The 19,524-nt window shown below is 39.8% G+C and overlaps 1 long non-coding RNA gene across 1 annotated transcript in view; it reads right to left on the bottom strand.

Moving 5' to 3' along the window:
• The window catches only part of LOC142100082 (uncharacterized), a 33,825-nt gene extending 14,530 nt beyond the window's left edge, over positions 1 to 19,295 (bottom strand). The window contains exon 1 of the long non-coding RNA XR_012678690.1: positions 19,252 to 19,295. This is a non-coding gene — a long non-coding RNA (uncharacterized LOC142100082). The remainder of the gene's footprint in view (positions 1 to 19,251) is intronic.
• Positions 19,296 to 19,524: the final 229 nt, after the last annotated feature.

The raw sequence follows: 19,524 nt of genomic DNA, 5'->3' as shown, positions 1-19,524 counted from the left end.
GTTGGGTAAGGCCATCTTTACCTTCTGCTTTATGTCATTGTATGCTGTTTGCTTGTATCATAATCTCCTCAATGTACAGAGCTGTATAATATTTTGGTTCTTTATAAATAAAAGGTAATAATAATAATATTTTGATAATATCAGTGTCTATATTCTAGTGAACACTGTACTGTGCAAAGCCTAATTCTGTAAATCACAGTATAATGCAGATTCCATATTCTGGTACAATAAACAGAAATATTTTAGAAATCACAAGAAAATATGGAGTCCGTATTCTGATGTCCACAATGTACAATGTGGAACCTTATTCCAGTGCCACAGTAAAATGCTATTCTGTGGACCACAGTACCATGCAGAGCCTATTGTGGTGACCTTAGTACAATGCATGGCCCATATTCTGGAGAAAATAAAACAAATTATTAGGTGTATACAATAGGGGGTGAAATAAGGTTTTCATATTTGGGATCTTCTGATCTTCCCATAAAGGGAAGAAATTCAAAAAAGCACATTTAACCTACCCCATAAGATACATTCATATATCATCCATTTAAAACATAATTATTCAACTATGGTAGCAAAGAAAGTCCCATATGTCCCAATAAAGTATGAAATATAAAATTGCCTTTGAAAGCAGTAAAAAAAAAAAGGATTATTGTTGGTGCAACTGATGTAATTATGCAATTTGGAAATAGACCCTTGTAGCAAAATGATTCAGGAACAGTGGCCATTTAGAATGAGGGCAGTGTGGGTGGTTCCCAGGGCACAGGACTCCAGGGGCATTCAGAGCCATCCCATAATAATTCTGAATTTCAGTGAATTGTGGATTCCCTGCAGGTGCAGTAGAGCACAGCAATGGCTGTCGGATTGATTGTTTACTCTATGACATGTCTCATCAAGTTGCTTGCTTTTTTAAATGTGCACTGTGGGGCTCATGTTAAATTGAACACAAATTGCATCTTTGGCGCAAAATACACATTTTTTTCCATCTCATATGCACAAACAGGGGCGGGCTGACCCGGGGGGCAGGGGGGGGCGCTCAGTCAGACCGCTATTAGGGCCGGGGGGTAGGCCGGCTGGCCGCCCCCCGGATGCAATATGCCCCAAGGCCCAACATGTTGATAACTAATGATGCAATAGAAAATAGTACCTAATAGCACGTGCTATTAGGTACTATTTTCTATTGCATCATTAGTTACAAGTAGTCCGTTGTAGTCCTAAATATCTTGGTATACATTGTAGTAATAAATGGTAGGTCTAGCACCTTTACAAAATAAAAAAACACTCTTTGCATTCTGGTGTACTTGTAGAATCAATTGTCAGATATTGTACCATTACAATAGCACCATATCATGTAAAAAGATTTCCCTAACTACTTGTATGTTTAGCTTCTCATTACTCTTTTTATTTTTTTTCCCTTTCTTGTTACTCTTTAGAGGGGACACAGTGTATTCTTTCCACCCTTTCTGCTCCTCACTCCCACTTTACATCCACACACGGAGCAAGAAGTCGCATACAAATCAGCCCATATGTCCACCAGATATAGAGCAGACTTACGCTCAAATGATCGGTCTGGTGTATGCGCCCAATATTGTACTGCAACATGATTGCTGTATATGTGGTATGCTATAATATTGCCATCAGGAATGATGTTCCATGGGTGGAAGATACAGAAGTTGCTGGCCGGAGGTGGATGACGTCGATCCTAGTCCTCCAGATTTCCAAGACTATTCTGGCTTCAAAGAATATGTGATTTCATCATACTTTGCATACAAGTACCACTACTGGCGTTCCTACACCCACACATGGCATGAGGTGAGCAGCAAGCTTCAGCAGCACAGAACTCAGTGCCCTTACCAGGGTAATGGAACGCTGACTTGGTGCCTCTGCACATTACATTAGTAACAAGCAGTACAATTAAGCATACAATTAAGCATACAGGGCTGCTAGACTGGAGATAAGGTGGAAGCCGGGGAGCAGACGCTCTATTGTCAAGCTGCAGCGGAGAGGAATGAGTGAAGGCTGCAGTCCAGCTACTAGCTCATTTGAGGGGTGAAATTGCAAGGCGTAAGTTTACAATTGTGATAATACAGAGAAAAATAGTTTACAGTTTGATCTATAGCAGTGTAGATAGAAATGTGGTTTGTAATAACGTTCATTGAACAAAGGACTAGGCCTGCTATGTAATAGTGATTTTTTAGTTTCAGGATGTGATTACATTCACTAAACCTCCAAGATGAAGATGGAGGTCCATGTGTGGTATTTAATAATTAATCATCAACATCATCATCAACATTTATTTATATAGCGTCAGAAAATTCTGTAGCGCTTTACAATTGGGAACATTTAAACCTAACATAATATCAGGATTTTATATGTATGTTGGAGAGAGACAGAGATAACATTTATCAAAAAATTTATGTGGCATATTTTTTCCAAACAAAGCGCCGCTGACGCAGATTCCGTCGACAACACAAGGCTCAAGAGTTGGGCCAGGTAGAGGTCCAGGAGCAGGAGGCAGAATAAGAGGAGGCCCAGGCAGTGGAGGCACAAGAAGAGGAGGCACAGCTTTCCCCACTAAATACCCAATCCCTTTCCCCAGCCCTGGAGATGGCCCTTTCCCAAACTATCAAACAATACTCTTACCCATCCCAGGAGAAGACTTGCCCATGCCAGGATGAGGCAGAGGAGAGCCAGCAGGAGGGGGCAAGGAGCACATCTCAGGCCCCTCCAGAAGAATGTAAGTATTTTGATAGAAAATATCTAGTATTCTATTAATAATCTTGTTTTGCAGCATATTACAGTAGGCCTCAGAAAGCCTTTCTTTACTAAATGTGTCTTTGCCTAGGCCTAGGCAAATATTCCTATTCTACAGGTGTCTGACTTCATGGGCCTAGTAAGAGTTTGTTGCCATGCAATACCACCCCAATATATCTGCATGTGCCTCCAAAATTCAGTCAGTAAGATGAACCTTGGAGAGAATTTTTCTTAATTTCTCTGAACTCTGCTGAGCTAGAAAAATGTGAAAACAAACTATTGTGAGAAACATAATATAGGTTAAAAAAAAGTCATTGGTTATGATTTAAAAATATCACTGCCCAAGAATGAAATAAATAAATAAATTGGTATATATATTGGAGAGTTCAAAAAATTATTATTTTTCTTATTTTTATGAAAGTTATCTTTATGTTTGTTGTTGATAAAAAAAGATAATTTTTTAAACAGTAAATGTGTGTTTCATTTCTCATAAACAAATGTCTATTAATAGTAGAGATAGTCACTGACCCCCCGTGTTTTGGTTTTGTATTCGGTTTTGGATCTGGATTACCTTCGTGTTTTGGTTTTGCAAAACCGCCATTGCGTGTTTTGGTTTTGGTTTTGTTTGGTTTTGTTTTGCTATTTTGTTGGAAAATCAATGTTTTTGGGCATAAAATAACCAAATTTAGTGCTCCACCTGTTTCTTGGATAAGTAATGTAATTGTAAAGCTAATAAATTAGCCAAAAAACAGTTTAATTCCTGGTAGGTAGGCCTTCATTAATTCTACACACAAACCAGATTGTCTTTCTCTCCATCTATGCATATTGGCAATGCAGCCATCGTCTTTGGGTGTATATTACACCCTACACTTATAGTTAAATATCTAAAGAAATGGACAAAGGCAGTTTGGTTTCTGTTTCTATAGCCCCCCCCCCCCCCCACCCCCCGCCCTTCACTTGTAGTTGAATAGAAAAAAAGCTAATCTGTTGTGCTCTGCCCCCTGCATCATCCCTGCTTGTGCATATTGGTGCCAGAACCTCACGTGCCAGAACTGCTCCCACTGGTGCCACACTGCTGCAGGACTTACACAATCAACCGCATCCTCATCGTTGGATACCCAAATCTCCCCCACATCCTCTTCTAAAGACAAAGTGTCATCCTCACTTGGTGTATCACCGGCTACACTCGGGTTGTTCGGGCACACATCAGCAGAACTGCTGAAAGGGCCCTTCTTTATGGGTACACTCAGGGCCGCCATCAGGGGGGTACAGGGGGTACTGATGTATGGGGCCCGGGCTCACCAGGGGGCCCGCTGACCACCGATGAGCTGTTTCATCACTGCTGTGTCCTCCCCAGCGTCCCTGCTGCTGCTGCTGCTGTGAGCCTGGCAGTATCAGGCAGCTGTGAAACGCGAATTTCATCTCCGATCCACGTTTGACAGCTGCCTGTCACTGCCAGGCTCACAGCAGCAGCAGCAGCAGGGACGCTGGGGAGGACACAGCAGAGATCGCAGGGGAATGTTAGCTCCGCCCATTTGAACATGTGACCAGCCTCCTCTTTCTGTCACATGATGGTGTGACCTCACATCACACAGAGGGGCTGCATCAAGCAACTTCTGTTTCATTCTGGACAGTGTAAGTAATTTTATTTTACTTGTAGGCACTCATCTTAAGCCATTAGTTCACACTATTTATATTTTATATGGGGTTTGTCCTATTATTTTGTCACTTAGTAGTTTCACTTCAATATTAATTTGTAGTGTTAATTTCTATATGTATATTATTCATTCAATATAGGATGTAATATGTCCTTTTGATTTATTGTGTGATAATGGTAAGATTAAGGGTATGGATATTATGATACATTAGGCAGATGTGCTAATGTATCTCTTATTTATTTTCTTCACTAGGGTAATTTTGTTAATAATTAATTTAGTTGTTCACTATAGGGCACTGTATAGTATTAATAGGTTTATTTCATTTTTCTCTTCTATCTACATTTTATATTTATGGAATATTAGGATTTGTATAGATTGATATGTCTTTCTAAGGGTAATATATTACTGCTGAAAACGTTTTATAGAAATTATCCATTGACTTCAGGGTGATCAGGTTTGTATTTTTTATTTTTTTATTTTTATTTTTTACTGGATCGCTCACATATGTTCCATTCCTCTAAATGTAAGGGACCCTTTAAAGCAGGGTTGTCCAACCCGCGGCCCGCGGGCCGCATGCGGCCCAGCAAGCCTGTAAATGTGACCCAGAAGGTGTTTTGGTTGTGGCAAGGGGGCAGCACTGTTAATGAAAAAAAAAATCCTGCAAAGAAAAGAAAATACTTACCTTGCGGTCACGCGGTCACGTCAGCTGGTACTCCGGCTCCCTCCCTTGTCTCCTCCTCTGTGCGGTGCTCGCAGTGAATGTCGGGCGTGATGTCATCACTCCCAACATACATTGCGGAGCGCAGCACAGAGGATTCACCCGCGTGAGAAGAATAATCAGCAGCACAGAATTGGAGAAGAGAAGAGGACAGGAGAACAAGCCGATTAAAAGGTAAGTTAAGGGAGATTTTTTTTATTATTTCAAGGGTCACTGACCAGTGAATAAAAGTCACCTGGTCCTGGAGCATCATGGACCTTATCTCCCTGCTACATACTTCTACTTGTAATACTAATGGGGCATTATATATTATTCTCTTTGGCCCATTATAAATTGTTATCCCTTAACTAACATAGTGGTGTAATTAGCAAAACAGGTCACAATTTGGGGTCACAGTGGTGTATATGTCAGGTACTGCAGGCCTGGTCAAGGCACCCTGATATACAATGCCTGGCTTAAATTCACTTTATTGATATTGCATCGAAACAATACAAAAAGTGATTATAGTATAATAACTAGAGAGGATTTTTTGAACAGGGCGATTGAAAAGTATATATATATATATACTTTTCAATCACTTTTTTTCTCATATATATATATATGTTAATTATGTTTTCTATGGTTTTTTGGATGATCAGCTATCGTTATTTTTAGTATATCTTATGTGCGGCCCAAATCAACTCGTCGTCTTCCAATGTGGCCAAGGGAAGCTAAAAGGTTGGACACCCCTGCTTTAAAGCCTCACATTATAGTTCTAATGCTTTGCAACTTTCCTGTCATTTAATTTTCATTATAATTTCAATGCCTTGATATTTACCTTATTCTCTTTTGCTGGAAATGAAACATTCAGTGTTGAACAGCATTTTCAATTCGTATTTACAAACATGTGGTAAGAACGGTTGTCCCCAAGCGTCGCTAGGTATGATGCAAGTAAGGGGGTGGACCTATTTCTATAAATAGCCAATAGAAGGATCGCCTCGAGCTGCCTTGAAAAAGACACTAGAGAAACGCTCGTCGGCGAGACAAGCTCACCGCCGACTCCGTGCTATATAATTAAACTTTTAGGCAGGGTTTGACTTAAAAACAACAGAATTACCATTGACAGTTACCTTAATTTAAACTAATAACTTCCCCCATCGCTAATTGAATATATCATGTCACAAAAAAGAATTACTAAGGGGACTTGTTTACTTAACAGGAGCCTGGGCTTCGTGCTTTTAGCGGCTATTTGTCGCTATGTTAACAGTCATTAATATTTTTCAGATTCAGCATATTTTTCTCTTTTAATTATTTCGCTAATCTTGTTTTTAATAAATACATTCTTTTGCAATTTGAGTATTATATTAATGCATATCATTAAAGCTTTTTAGCATGTTATATTATATCCAGGACCCTTTGAGTGCCCTATTAGCCGCATTTTCTTTCTTCCTCTAAGATTATTGTAGGATTTCCAACAAGCACAGTGTGGGGAGGATAGAGATAGAGTAAACTAAGTGCAGGTCTGTAAGGAAACACATATTATTATGTACTGTGTCCACCATAACAGAGAAAGTAAAAAAAACTAAATACTGTGCATAGAAAACCCTTGTCCACCACACACAGCACCACAGCTCATAGAGAGGGAGACATTTACTGTGCCTGCAGGGAGAGGAGAGGGGGACATTTACTGTGCTTGCGGGGAGAGGAGAGGGGGACATTTACTGTGCTTACGGGGAGAGGAGAGTGGGACATTTACTGTGCTTGCGGGGAGAGGAGAGGGGGACATTTACTGTGCTTGCGGGGAGAGTAGAGGGGGACATTTTTTTGGGGGGAGGGGAACATTTACAGTGATGAGGGAGTGGGGATGAATGTACTGTGTTGAGGGATAGGGGGCGCATGTATGGCGAAGAGGGAGGGGGGCACATGTATGGGGAGGGGGCGCATGTATGGGGAGGGGGGCCCCGCCAGATTAATTAGTACTGGGCCCCACAGTTTCTGATGGCAGCCCTGGGTACACTAACAGAATGTTCACGATTAGACATCCCACTGTTGGATGGACTCTCCACAGGGATTGTTGTCATTTGTGAATCAGAGCAAACATTCTCCTCTAATGCCTTACTGTTATCTTGCAGCTCGGCTTTGACGCGTATCAGTAGTTGTGCACCAATTGTAGGCTGGGTAACTTTTTGGGATCTGCCACTAATAGCCAAAGGTGAAGGCCTCATTCTCTCTTTGCCACTGCGTGTGTAGAATGGCATGCTTGCAATTTTTTTTTATCGGCACTTAACTTTTGCTCAGTAACACTTCGTTTTCGCTTCAACACAGTAAATTTTTTTTTGGTTTTTGTTTTTTGCACTGATTTGGAAACACTCTGTTGTTTGACATCGCCTTGGCCAGTTGACATACTGGGAACACTAACATCAGGACTGGTGACAGAACCTGGTTGCTCATTCTGATCAAATGTGGACTGCTTTAAATCCATTCTGAGCGCAAAGCACTTGTAGTAGTAAAAATTATTTGGTAGATACTGCTGACAGATATGACTTTTGACAGCCAGAAATATTTATGCACAATTAGGGGGGACACTCCAAAAGCACTGAGGAGTGGTAAAAATTATTTGGTAAGATGCTGCTGACAGATATAACTTTTGACAGCCAGAAATATTTATGCACAATTATGGGGAACACCCCAAAAGCACTGGGGAGTGCCAAATATTAAAACAAAATTATAAACCTCTATCCTCCTCTCTTCTATAGCGATTTTTGTTAGAGCAATTGCAAGAAGAATATTGTATTCTCTGTCCCTGCTCTAATCAGCCTGTGACTACAACCCTGCTCTCTCCCTCTGTCAAATGGCGATGGATTGCTGTGGAGGCGTGTATTTATAATCTTCAAGTATCGCAAGAACCGAGCCCCGAGAACCGACGACGTCACAATGACGTTCGGCCTCGATTTCGATTCGGAGCGGGAGGGAGAGTACCGAGCTCCTCAGCTCGGTACTCGGATAGCCAAGGTTCGGGTGGGTTCGGTTCTCGGGGAACCGGACCCGCCCATCTCTAATTAATAGAGGGAGATATAAGTTCTATATGGGTTTTGGATATCATGCAATATCATGCAATTACACCTTATGTGTACAGATTGATGTGATAATGCATGATACAAAGGGTTAATAAGTAGGGTTAGTATGACATTGAAAAATCCATGTCAGGAAACGTGTGCATTAGGTGACTGAGGTTAAAAAAGAGATTGCACAGCTGTGCGTTCCCCTGTCAATAGGTAATACAAATGTATGTCATACACCAAGGTAAGTCTGTCGGTGAATCAGATAGAGGGGCAAATAAAACACACTGCTACCTGTGCTGGGTTTTACAACACATAATTACTCCCATATTCATCAAGAAACAATGTATTACCTGCATACGGTTGAAATTAAATATGGACGTGTGCATGCCCAAAGTACGTGCGTTTTTTTAAAAAAAATGGACATTACGTTCCTTTTGCATTCCTAGATGATTCAGGCCCGAAGAGTTTATCTACCTGGTATACAGCATGTTTTCCATTTTAAGTATGTTTTAGCCTATGCAAATAAATACATTTCTTTTCACAAACAAAAGCACTTTTATATGCCCAAGTGTTACTAATGAATTTTTATTTGCAGCCCATCTACTAGCTTGCTGTTTATGTTCTAAAATACTATATTTAATATTAGAAAATATTTCCTGTGTCTATGACATAAAAACGGAAATTCAGTTTTATGTTGAATAACCTAAATTAAATCCGGTCCCACTATATACAAAAAAAATATTATTCAACTAGTGATTATAATTTACTAAAACACAGCAGTAGCGTAGAAGATAGACTTAGATCTAGCATGTCTGTCAATGACTGTTTGCTGTGTGATTGTTTAGTTACTGTGTAACTTGTAGTATTCAGTAACTGAATTTAGGTCCGAGAATCTGTTTGTGGTGTCGCTTGACTGTGAGATATGTAATACATTTTATTGTAACCTCCTTTTTTGAGTAAAAATGCCACACTGACACTTGGGGTCCCAGCTAAAAAAAATACCACTGCTGTTGATTATAATGATATAATACTAGTGACTTTAATATATGTATAAACTACTGTACATAATATTTGCATAAACAGTGAGCTCTGATTACATTTCTTGAAATCCGTGAGTTCTGACTTCAGTGTTTGTTATATGTATTGTAAGCATACCCCCCAACCAATGAAAATCCCAAATCTAGACATAGCCACGCATCCAAGCCTCCAGCAATACATGATTGTGTGGAGGTGTGCTCCGCTGCCATGCCCTGGAAGAGGGTGAAGCTGGAACTTCAGAAGAAAGAAGACAACCCACCATCCCTGCATTCCAGCGCTGGTAAGTCTTTCTCTTCTTCCGCAGGTCCCGGCAGCAGAAGGCATATGAGCCAATCAGGGCTCACATTCCACTGCTGGCCAATCGATGGTCAGATAGGTGAGCCAATCCGTTTGAATTATTGGCGCCACGGTCAGCCAATCAGCGCTCACGGCAGCACCGAGTGACGTCAGTGCGCTGGCGACTATTTAAGTCGCAGGGTGCAGCCGTTTTTCAGTTAGTTAGCCGGCGGAGCAGAAGGAAGAGGATGTTGTGGGACGTCCAGAATAAAAGAAGAAGAAAACGCTGGCGGAAGTGGCAGGGAGCCCTTGTTAGGGCTAGGAGCTACCCTGCCACGCGAAGACGGCGCGGAAGTCATCGGCGGGGAGCCCCTGCAGGGGCTAGGAGTGCCCCCGCCCAGAAGACAGCAGGGAGCTGCGTGCCAAAGAGGAGAAGAGGCGCTGCTGGCTGGAGGGTCTGGAAGACCCGGAAATGAAGACGTCAGGGCAAGTTGAGAATCCTGCACAGTGCAGGTGAGTATAAAATAGATTGCTAGGGTGGACACAGTGCCCGTGGGTACTTTGGGCACTAGGCCCATGGCAACAGGTAATGGACTCAAGGTCCTGGCACAGTTAGGCATAGGTAGGGATTATCTTGGCACTAGGCCCCCATGGATATCTGGGCTTTAAGCCCATAGTTAGAGAGGGGACACAATGCTCAATAGAGAGGGCACAAGGCCCTATAGGTAGAGTGGGCATAAGGCCCTTAGAAGTAGAGTGGGCGTAAGAGCCCCTGAGTTTGTATAGGGCGCAAGGCCCTTGGCTGGGCACTAAGCCCTTAGGTGCAGTGTGAGACCGGAGGGTTAACGTCAGGCAATAAGCCTGGGACATCAGTTTGAGCAGAAGGCTCCTGTTGTTGTGTTGTATATTAGGCTTATCAGCTAGCCGGGGCAAGTGCTTGTCATTCTCAGACCATCCCAGACAGTAGTAACGTGTTATTGAACTAGTGTGATGATATAGCATTGTGTATTGGGTTTGGATTGTGTTTAGAAGTCTCTTCCAGGTACAAGACGTCAGGCCCCCATTAAAGGTAGGCTCTTGTTACCTGTCCTCTCCCTTGTGTTTATCCGTTCCTTTGTGGGAGTAGAGAGTTAAATTACATCACATACGGTAGGTGTAGAATACAAATTAGTTTTCCTGACCCGTAGTTCCCTGGGTCATGCAGAGTTACTGAGACAGTGATAGTGTACCCCATTGGCAGTGCAGCACGGCCCATTTGAGTTCCAGGGGTTCTTCCTTCGGTTCCACTTGGGTGCGTGCCTCTGAGTTCCGGCCGTTTCGCCTGGAGGTTCCAGTACAGGCGGTGTTACCACAGGGTTGGGCATGTCCGGTCTGAGTTCCGGCAGTGGCCACTGACAGTTCCAGGCGGAGACATCTTGCCAGGTGGCGCGCTGTTCCAGTGGGCCCCGGTCCAGCATCTGCAACTGGTCCTTGGTACTGTGTAAATGCCCTTAGTGAGTCTACTTCGTAAGTCCTGGGATTTCAGTTTAGCCTATAACTCGAAGTAGAGGGTAAGTATTGGTTGGTGCTCTCCCCGGAAAAGTGTGGGGGACTTAGCCAGTACACCACATACAGCTGCTAGCAGAGTTGCGCTGACTGGTCATTAGTTGTTGTAGGATCAAGGCACCTGTTGTTTAGCTAGTAGCATCTTGTGGGTTGTACACTATAGTCCCATGGTTAGTGTAGGTGGGAGGCTGTGTGTTGTCGTTGCAGGTGACGGAGGAACGTGAGGGAGCAGGAATCTGTAGTGGGAGCAACCCGGTAAGTATAGCTACTAGGTTTCCCTTCATCTGAGCGGGCCCTTGCCTATTGGCGAGTAGAGTATTTGGGCGGAACTGTTTCTAGTCCCAAGTATTTGTAGCGCCGGTTTCTGGCCCAGAGTAAAACGAGCTGTAGGCAGGCGGGGTAGAGTGAATGTCTCTGCCACTTTGTCGTGGTCTCGGTCATATTGTCACCTGGTGCAAGCAGATCCTCACTTTTGGTATCTCCCCCAGACCACAGTGCGGAAGGTCGTGCCAGAGAGAGGATGTAGAATTGATCCTCGGCTAGAACAGGTCACGGGCAGAGCGGTGTGCTTCATCGTGTTCCCTCGGGATCGGGTGAGTCATTGGGGTGTAGGGGAGGGGACTGTTGTCTGTGTGGCTTTCTCTCCTTTAGCACCCCTTACATTTGAATTGCTAACTAGAGGCTGTGAAAACTGCATGCAATCCACTGCTTAATAAATCTATCCCTAAGTTTCAATCAGGAACATCTCACACTTGTCAGTACAGTGGTTTGGGCAGCATGGTGGCTTAGCACCTCTGCCTCACAACACTGGGGTCATATCTGTGTGGATTTTGTATGTTCTCCCCATGTTTGCATGGGTTTCCTATGGGTGCTCTGGTTTCCTCCCACACTCCAAAATCATTCTAGTAGGTGTGTCTGCCTGCGTGTGTTAAGAAATTTAGAGTGTAAGCTCCAATGGGGCAGGAACTGATATGAGTGACAAATATCCTCTGTACAGTGCTGCGGAATTAGTTGCATTGTATAAATAAATGCTGATGATGATGATGGTGATAATGTGCTTATAGACATTATGGTCATCAAGTCCTGACATCACATAAGATTATGTTGTAAAGCCATACTAATGGATAATATGTATTACACTATTTTATTAACTAAATGATTTAAGTCCAAGTTGCCAAGATATTATACAAAGCAAGCAATCACGTTAGCTAATTATCTTTATCGTGGAGCAATGAATTGCACTCTGAATCACGGAACAATTTTAACATATTGCTTTCCATAGTTTTACATAAATATAAGAACCTTTTAAAACTAAAACACAATGGCATTACTCCTGTACAAGAACCAGTTACAGAAAAAATAATAAAAACGCATTCATCGCTCTGCATGAGCAACTCCGAACATCAGTTTAGGGGGAAAAATCTGGCAAGAACATATAACTGAAGGATGTCATCTAGCAAAGCAAGAGACCCCATCTGAAAGGCTTTCAGGAAATGTCTTCCTGTCACCTGCTTGTCGCATTGGGAAGAGGGATAGCCAGAGATTTAGAGAGATGGCGTAAATATACAGCCGATTCGGCATTACTATGCTGGTTATTGTTTGATAAGTGTTTGAGATGTCCGCTCATATTATGTCTCCACCTCTCCGGACAGAGAATTAAATGAATCTTTTTTATTTGAAGAGAGTAGGACGGGTGAGGCTTTAGGGATAATGAAGTTTTGTGATGGATGATTTTTTGAAGAGCAGAAGAAAAGAAGAAATGGTGGGCGCATTTATGAGAAGACAACGTAGGGATGATGTATATTTTTTTTGTCTTTTCTATAGTTTTTAGAGCATAATTCACTCACAGAAGTCAATGCCAGGAGCTAACAAACTTTCTTAATATATTATATGACATACATAAATATTACAACTTTAACAAACCATATAAACTATATAATCAAATATGTATAAACAAACCAGCAAATTATTTTAGGAAGTTCAATATCAACCACTTTAATGTGGTTGATGCAAACCTTGATTTATTATATAGATAGGTGGATAGGTATATATATATATATATATATATATATATATATATATATGTCTATATATATCTATATATATCTATATATATATATATATATCTATATATATATATATATATATATATATATATATATATATAAAAAAAATAGATAGATATAAATATATCAAAGAAAACACAGAGTTGCGCAGGGAGACCCAATTATACATTTATTATGATAACCATATAAGTATGTACAAAAGATACTTCTAAATAATAAAAAATAATAAATAAAAAACCACATATCATATTCACTATATCAGAAAAGCAGCAGCTGATAAAACGAATTTTTCCAAAATAGATAAGCAAAAGTGAATCATTGATTGCAAAATAAACCACATGAGCTTGTTTTGAATATATGATAAAGGATGTATGATTACACCTTTAAACAATAAAGAGATGCATCTAACTTGTGAAGTACATAAATTGGCGTTTTCTGATTAATTGCTGTTCCAAATAGAAAAGGTCAGTTATTAATTCAAAAGAACTTGCATATGGATAGAAAAAAATGTCCTTTAGAAACATATATCTCCAAATTGACTTGAGTATAGATCAAACCATGGTTTTAAACTGGAGTGTACACAAACGTCCCGTTAAATAGAGAGTTAGACTGTACTCCTTACTGCATTTGCGGGTTACATATACTGAGAGTAACAGATGATATGCTAAGCAGATATCTGAGATAGCAGACGAGATGAAAAACCAAATGGACTTCAAACCGCTTAGGTGGCTACTGTTTAACAAACCATATAAACTATATAATCAAATATGCATAAACAAAGCAGCAAATTATTTTAGGAAGTTCAATATCAACCACTTTAATGTGGTTGATGCAAACCTTGATTTATTATATAGATAGGTAGATAAGATAGGTATATATATATATATATATATATATATATATATATATATATATATCTATATCTATATATATATATATATATATATATATATATATATGTCTATATATATATCTATATATATATATATATATATATATATATATATATATATATATATATATGAGAAAGATAGATATAAATATATACATATATATATATTTATATATATAATGTAAATATCATTTAATAAAACTTTTTTGAATTAGTGTATTTAAACTGTATTATTGTTATTATTATTATATTACATTATTAATAGTAGTATTAGTAGTAGTAGCAGCTAGTGACATTCTATTTCAGATTAAATGTCAATATCAGACTTTTTATGCAACGTCATTAGCAGATGTTCACACAGACCTTACAGTACCAAGTGGAAAGGACCAAAATTTATATCACTTGTAAAGGACAGTGGCCTTGAACTGGAGAATCTTCATGGAGAGTTCGCCCCATAAATATATCAGGATGTGATTAAGTGTTCCATGTGGGACACACTCAGAGACCTTTCCTTCTCACTCTAAGCTGTTAGTTTTAAAAATTGTCCTTTTCATGAAGTGTGAAGCAAAATGCCACAAGGTTTAACTATCGTACTATCCAGTAAAAACAAGTACTATTCTATCTGTTGCACGTTGGAATTTTATTTTATTCTTTAATTCACAGAATCATCACACTGTAAGGGGTTTTCTTCTTGTTACTTGTTGGCTAGTTCCACACATTCCACACTTTTATTCTATCCTTGGGCTTCTGAAAAGTTTGCAACATACTGTTTGTATTTTACGCTTACTGCTATAATTTATCTCTTAAATTTGTAACATGGGTAGTATCAAGCTTATGTCCATGGATGTGAAAATGTGTCCATCACTAAGTAACCCATCTAGGGCCTGATTCATTAAGGAAAGAAAAGCAAAAAAAATGAGTAACTTTGAACCTTGGCAAAACCATGTTGCATTGGAGGGGGAGATAAATTTAAAATGCTAGGACAGATTTATAATTAGAGTAGAGCATGTCCTAGATAAACTTTTAATGCAAGTGTAAAAATAAAACTATCAAGTATTTGCGTCGTACATGAAAAAACAGCCAGTATTTTCCTTATGTGCCAAATAATAAACTCATTTGCAACCCTTGCATTGCTATATGGTTTTGCCAAATGTCAAAGTTACTATTTTTTTTACTTTCCTTTCCTTTCCTTAATGAATCAGGCCCACTGTGTTTCAATTGAGTATTGTGAAAACAATTATTCTTAATAGTAAGGACCATTAAATCTAATATACATGTTTATCCAAAACCAAAAGTAAAAATGTGACATTTAGAAATTAACATATAACGGCTCCCGTATGTTGATGTAAAATATTATTTATATATCTTATTTACGGTATGATATAAAAGATCGTGGTCTGTTAGGAATTTAAAATCTCACAATAGTGTCTTTCATTTGTATTATAGGCAGAAAGTGTGGTGTGCACAAGGAAAGTGTTTCCTCAACAATTACAGACTTTCCTTAAATAAACAGTGGTGGAACTACCATTGGTGCAGCAGGTGCGGTGCATCGGTGCACATGGAAATTATGGGGCCCGCTGCATGGGGAACTTGCAAGCTGTGGGCCACGTTTCCCTTCTCCCCGCCTCCCTGCACCGGGGCCCACAGCTCGCTAGTTTAGCTTTTGATTGTGAATGTTACTTAGAGATCTTTTTCATGTGCAATGACTTTCATTTCAGGTTTATACGTAGTTGACAATTTGTCCCACACAGGTAGTCGGAAAGAGTACAGTTTGCCGCACTGAATCCTGCTGAATTTAATGGAAAAAGAAAACATACCCATTTTTTCCCCATTATAATTCAATTAATTTACGGTGTTCAAGCGGATGTCCTAAAGTATATATTGTATATATTGCGTTTTTATACTGAACATACTTGTATGTTGTTTTATTGTGTGCTCTGTATGGCTTATGTGTGCAATATTTAGGCAATATACTCTAGCGGGTCTTATGCAGTTATTATTATCTTTAATCATCATCATCACCATTTATTTATATAGCGCCACTAATTCCGCAGCGCTGTACAGAGAACTCACTCACATCAGTTTCTGCCCCATTGGGGCTTACAGTCTAAATTCCCTAACACACACACACAGACTAGGGTCAATTTGTTAGCAGCCAATTAACCTACCAGTATGTTTTTGGAGTGTGGGAGGTAACCGGAGCACCCGGAGGAAACCCACTCAAACACGGTGAGAACATACAAAATCCACACAGATAAGTCCATGGTCGGGAATTGAACTCATGACCTCAGTGCTGTAAGGCAGAAGTGCTAACCACTTAGCCACCGTGCTGCCTTGTCTATACTGTCTATACTGTTGAGCAATTTAATGTATTGTGTTTTCAGTATAGAAAATCTGTGTAGTATAAACAACCAGACAAATGAATCGAGGGACAAGGCAAAAGTGCTAACCACTACGCCACCGTGCTGCCCAATCTTTAATTTAAAAGGTGCCACAAAAGGTTTGTAGCGCTGTACATGACATATACAGTAATACACAATAAACAGACAGCAATGATCTGTAACACATTACCTAATATGTAATACATTAAAAAAAATACAAAGATCAGACATACTGATTAAACAAAAAAATACACAGGTAACATGGTAATGCATATCAAATTATTTATGGGACAGTGAGTGCGAGTGATTGTAATGTCCAGCATGAAGCAGGACATTCTGGTAAGATGTTAGGCCAGTAGGAAGAATCCCTGGTTACAAAAGTGTTTTCCAAAGAAGGTTGTAAATGCCCATTTACATTCACCCATGCCTTTTGCTGCTGACATCACAATGGAAGAAGAGCTGCGGGCATCTGGAGCATGCTTAAAATCTCTTCTAATGCTAAAAGATTTACTCAGTTTTGGGAGTTGAGTGTTTCAGCAAATTCATACTCTCCCAGCTGTTCATTCGTAAATGTACTATTTTTCTGGAATGTAATCATTTTATTTTATAGGAAACTATTGCACAATATCTTTGTATTTTATTTTTGTTGTTTTGCATCTTAAGTATTGTGGATTCATTTTTCATATTAAACCACAATTTATAAGTTTATGTCTCTGTATTTACGTGTCCAACTAAACTTTGTCATAGTAACGCTACATTGCTGAAACAGAGGAGATCATTTAGGCTTTTGATAACTTTGATTAAAGTAAGTTGTGAGAGATTAGTTGAAATTAAACAGGGAGAAATAGAAGGCTTCCTGAGTAAGAGAGTCAGCTCCAGAACCAAACCTTGGTGGTGGCATGAACAGTAAAGCAAAAGGTAGTCTGTGATATTCTGTGACAAGGAGAGTTTTAATATTTTTTAAAAGGACCTGGTGGTTGTCTTTGATTAACCTTTGTCAAACACATGTCATGCAGGCTCAGGTGAGTGCTGGATTGGGACATTAACATAACTTTGCACAGTGAGACTGACATTGTCATATTCAGTGGTGTAAATACCATGGATGTTGGAACTGCAACTGTAATGGGGGCCTAGAAAGCTGATGTCTTTGTTATGGCTAAGGCTACCTAGTTAAACTTTTGAATAGATGGATAGAGGTCTTTACCTATAGCAGCCGCCTTTCCCGTGTAGAACTAGTAGTGTTTAAAGGTACTCAGATACCCTAGGACTTCACTGTAGCGTAATAAAAGTTTATCAATTGCACCAAAGTGGTGGGTAAACAGAATACAGGAGGCAAGTACCAGAGATAGTCCAAGGTCGTGGGTAGCGAACAGGATAAACAGGGGCAGGCCAGAAGTCTGGGCAGGTTGCAAGCCGGGTAATCCAATAGACAGGCAGAAGTCAGGGGCAATCACCATTCAAGCAAGGTCCAAAAAGAAGCCAAGAGTCACTACAGGAAACAGATCAGTGTGATCCTCTGCATAATGTTCTGCTAGGAAATCTTGGATCCTGGCATTCATGTGGGTGTTACTTTGACACAAACCACCTACCCAAATATTGTTGCAGAGCTAGTACACCCCTTCATGGCAATGGTATTCCCTGATGGTAGTGGCCTCTTTCAGCAGGATAATGCACCCTGTCACACTGCAAAAATTGTTCAGGAATGGCTTGAGGAACATGACAAAGAATTTAAAGTATTGAATTGGCCTCCAAATTCCCAAATTCTTTATCAAATAGGTTTTCAGTAGATATAACGGGGTGTACATCTACAAATCTGATAGGGATATGTGTACCTGTACATGAATATAAACCATCTGTCCACTTACAAATGTGTGGTCAACTATTCACTGAAGTTTCTGTGTTATCAGGTTAGTCAAGCTTATTCTTCTGGAAGTAGTTACAGCCAATTGCTCCTGTAATAATCATGCTAATACACTGCTGTAATAATCATATCACTATCATATAGCTATCATACACAGTGCTTATACTGTATATACAATATATGTATATTTTATATATACATACAATACATACATACATATGTACACACAGTAGTAGCTTTTGATGATGGGAAATGCCAGAGTGTGCTGATTGATGAAGTACTCGCATAGTGCTACAGCAATATTTCACATATCCATATGAGGCTGTAAAGGTTGGATGGGACATGTGTTAAATGAGATATTCCCAGTATACTGTTTTGGGAGATAAATGTACATTACAACTTTCACCAGGTGATGTGAAGTCCAGCTGTCTGGTTGCCATGGTTACCAGTTGTGACATTTAGCATTGTGACATCATCTCACCCAAATTATTAGCTATTTCTTCTGATCAGCTCTCTCAGTTACTTTCTCCTCAGTGAGGTGGCTTTGTCACTTTCTTATCATATATATTCTCCATTTAGTGAAGGATATATTGATTAAATATGTTCTGATGAAACTCAAAGGTCTCATCCATAATTGAGAATATCAAGAAAGAACAAAGCTGCAAATAGAAAGCTACAGACAACAGAAAATGAACTGGTGGAGGCTCTCAGGGATGTGGCTGGTCTGAACCCAACATTACAAGCAAGTAAGTTATAATTCTCTAACAATCTAGCAACATCATTGATTGATTTTGGAACAAAGCAAAAACAAAATAAAGCAAAATAATCATGCTGGATGTTTAAGGAGTGCAAAAACAATTTGTTGAAATACTGTTGAAAACTTGTCAACAAAAAACACCTTTTAGTAATAGCAACTATGGTTTTGTCCAAATATGTTGCTTCTTTACACAGCAGTAATAATAATCTTAAGAATAATAGTATGGTAATTATAAAGCAGTAATTATAAAGTACAATTAGTGACCTGTTAATAGGCATATAGTATTTACTTGCCGACTTCTGGCAAGGTCTGTCCAGGAGAGGGGCGTGTCTAGAGGGCGGGCGGAGGTGGAGCCCGGTCAAAGGTGTCATTTTGGCCCTGCCCCCGCGAAAATATGCTGTTTTGTAGCGGGGGCATTTTAGCCCCGCAATTGCAGGATGCGGGAGACTTGCCAGCTCTCACGGGAGTCCGTAAGACCAACCCGAATTTCGTGAGTCTCCGAGACATTCCGGGAGAGTTGGCAAGTATGATATAGTA

This window comes from Mixophyes fleayi, chromosome 8 (genome assembly GCF_038048845.1).
Source record: "Mixophyes fleayi isolate aMixFle1 chromosome 8, aMixFle1.hap1, whole genome shotgun sequence".
Taxonomy (NCBI): domain Eukaryota; kingdom Metazoa; phylum Chordata; class Amphibia; order Anura; family Limnodynastidae; genus Mixophyes; species Mixophyes fleayi.
The sequence above is the reverse complement of the archived record's forward strand: the minus strand, read 5'-3'. Positions and strand labels throughout refer to the sequence as shown.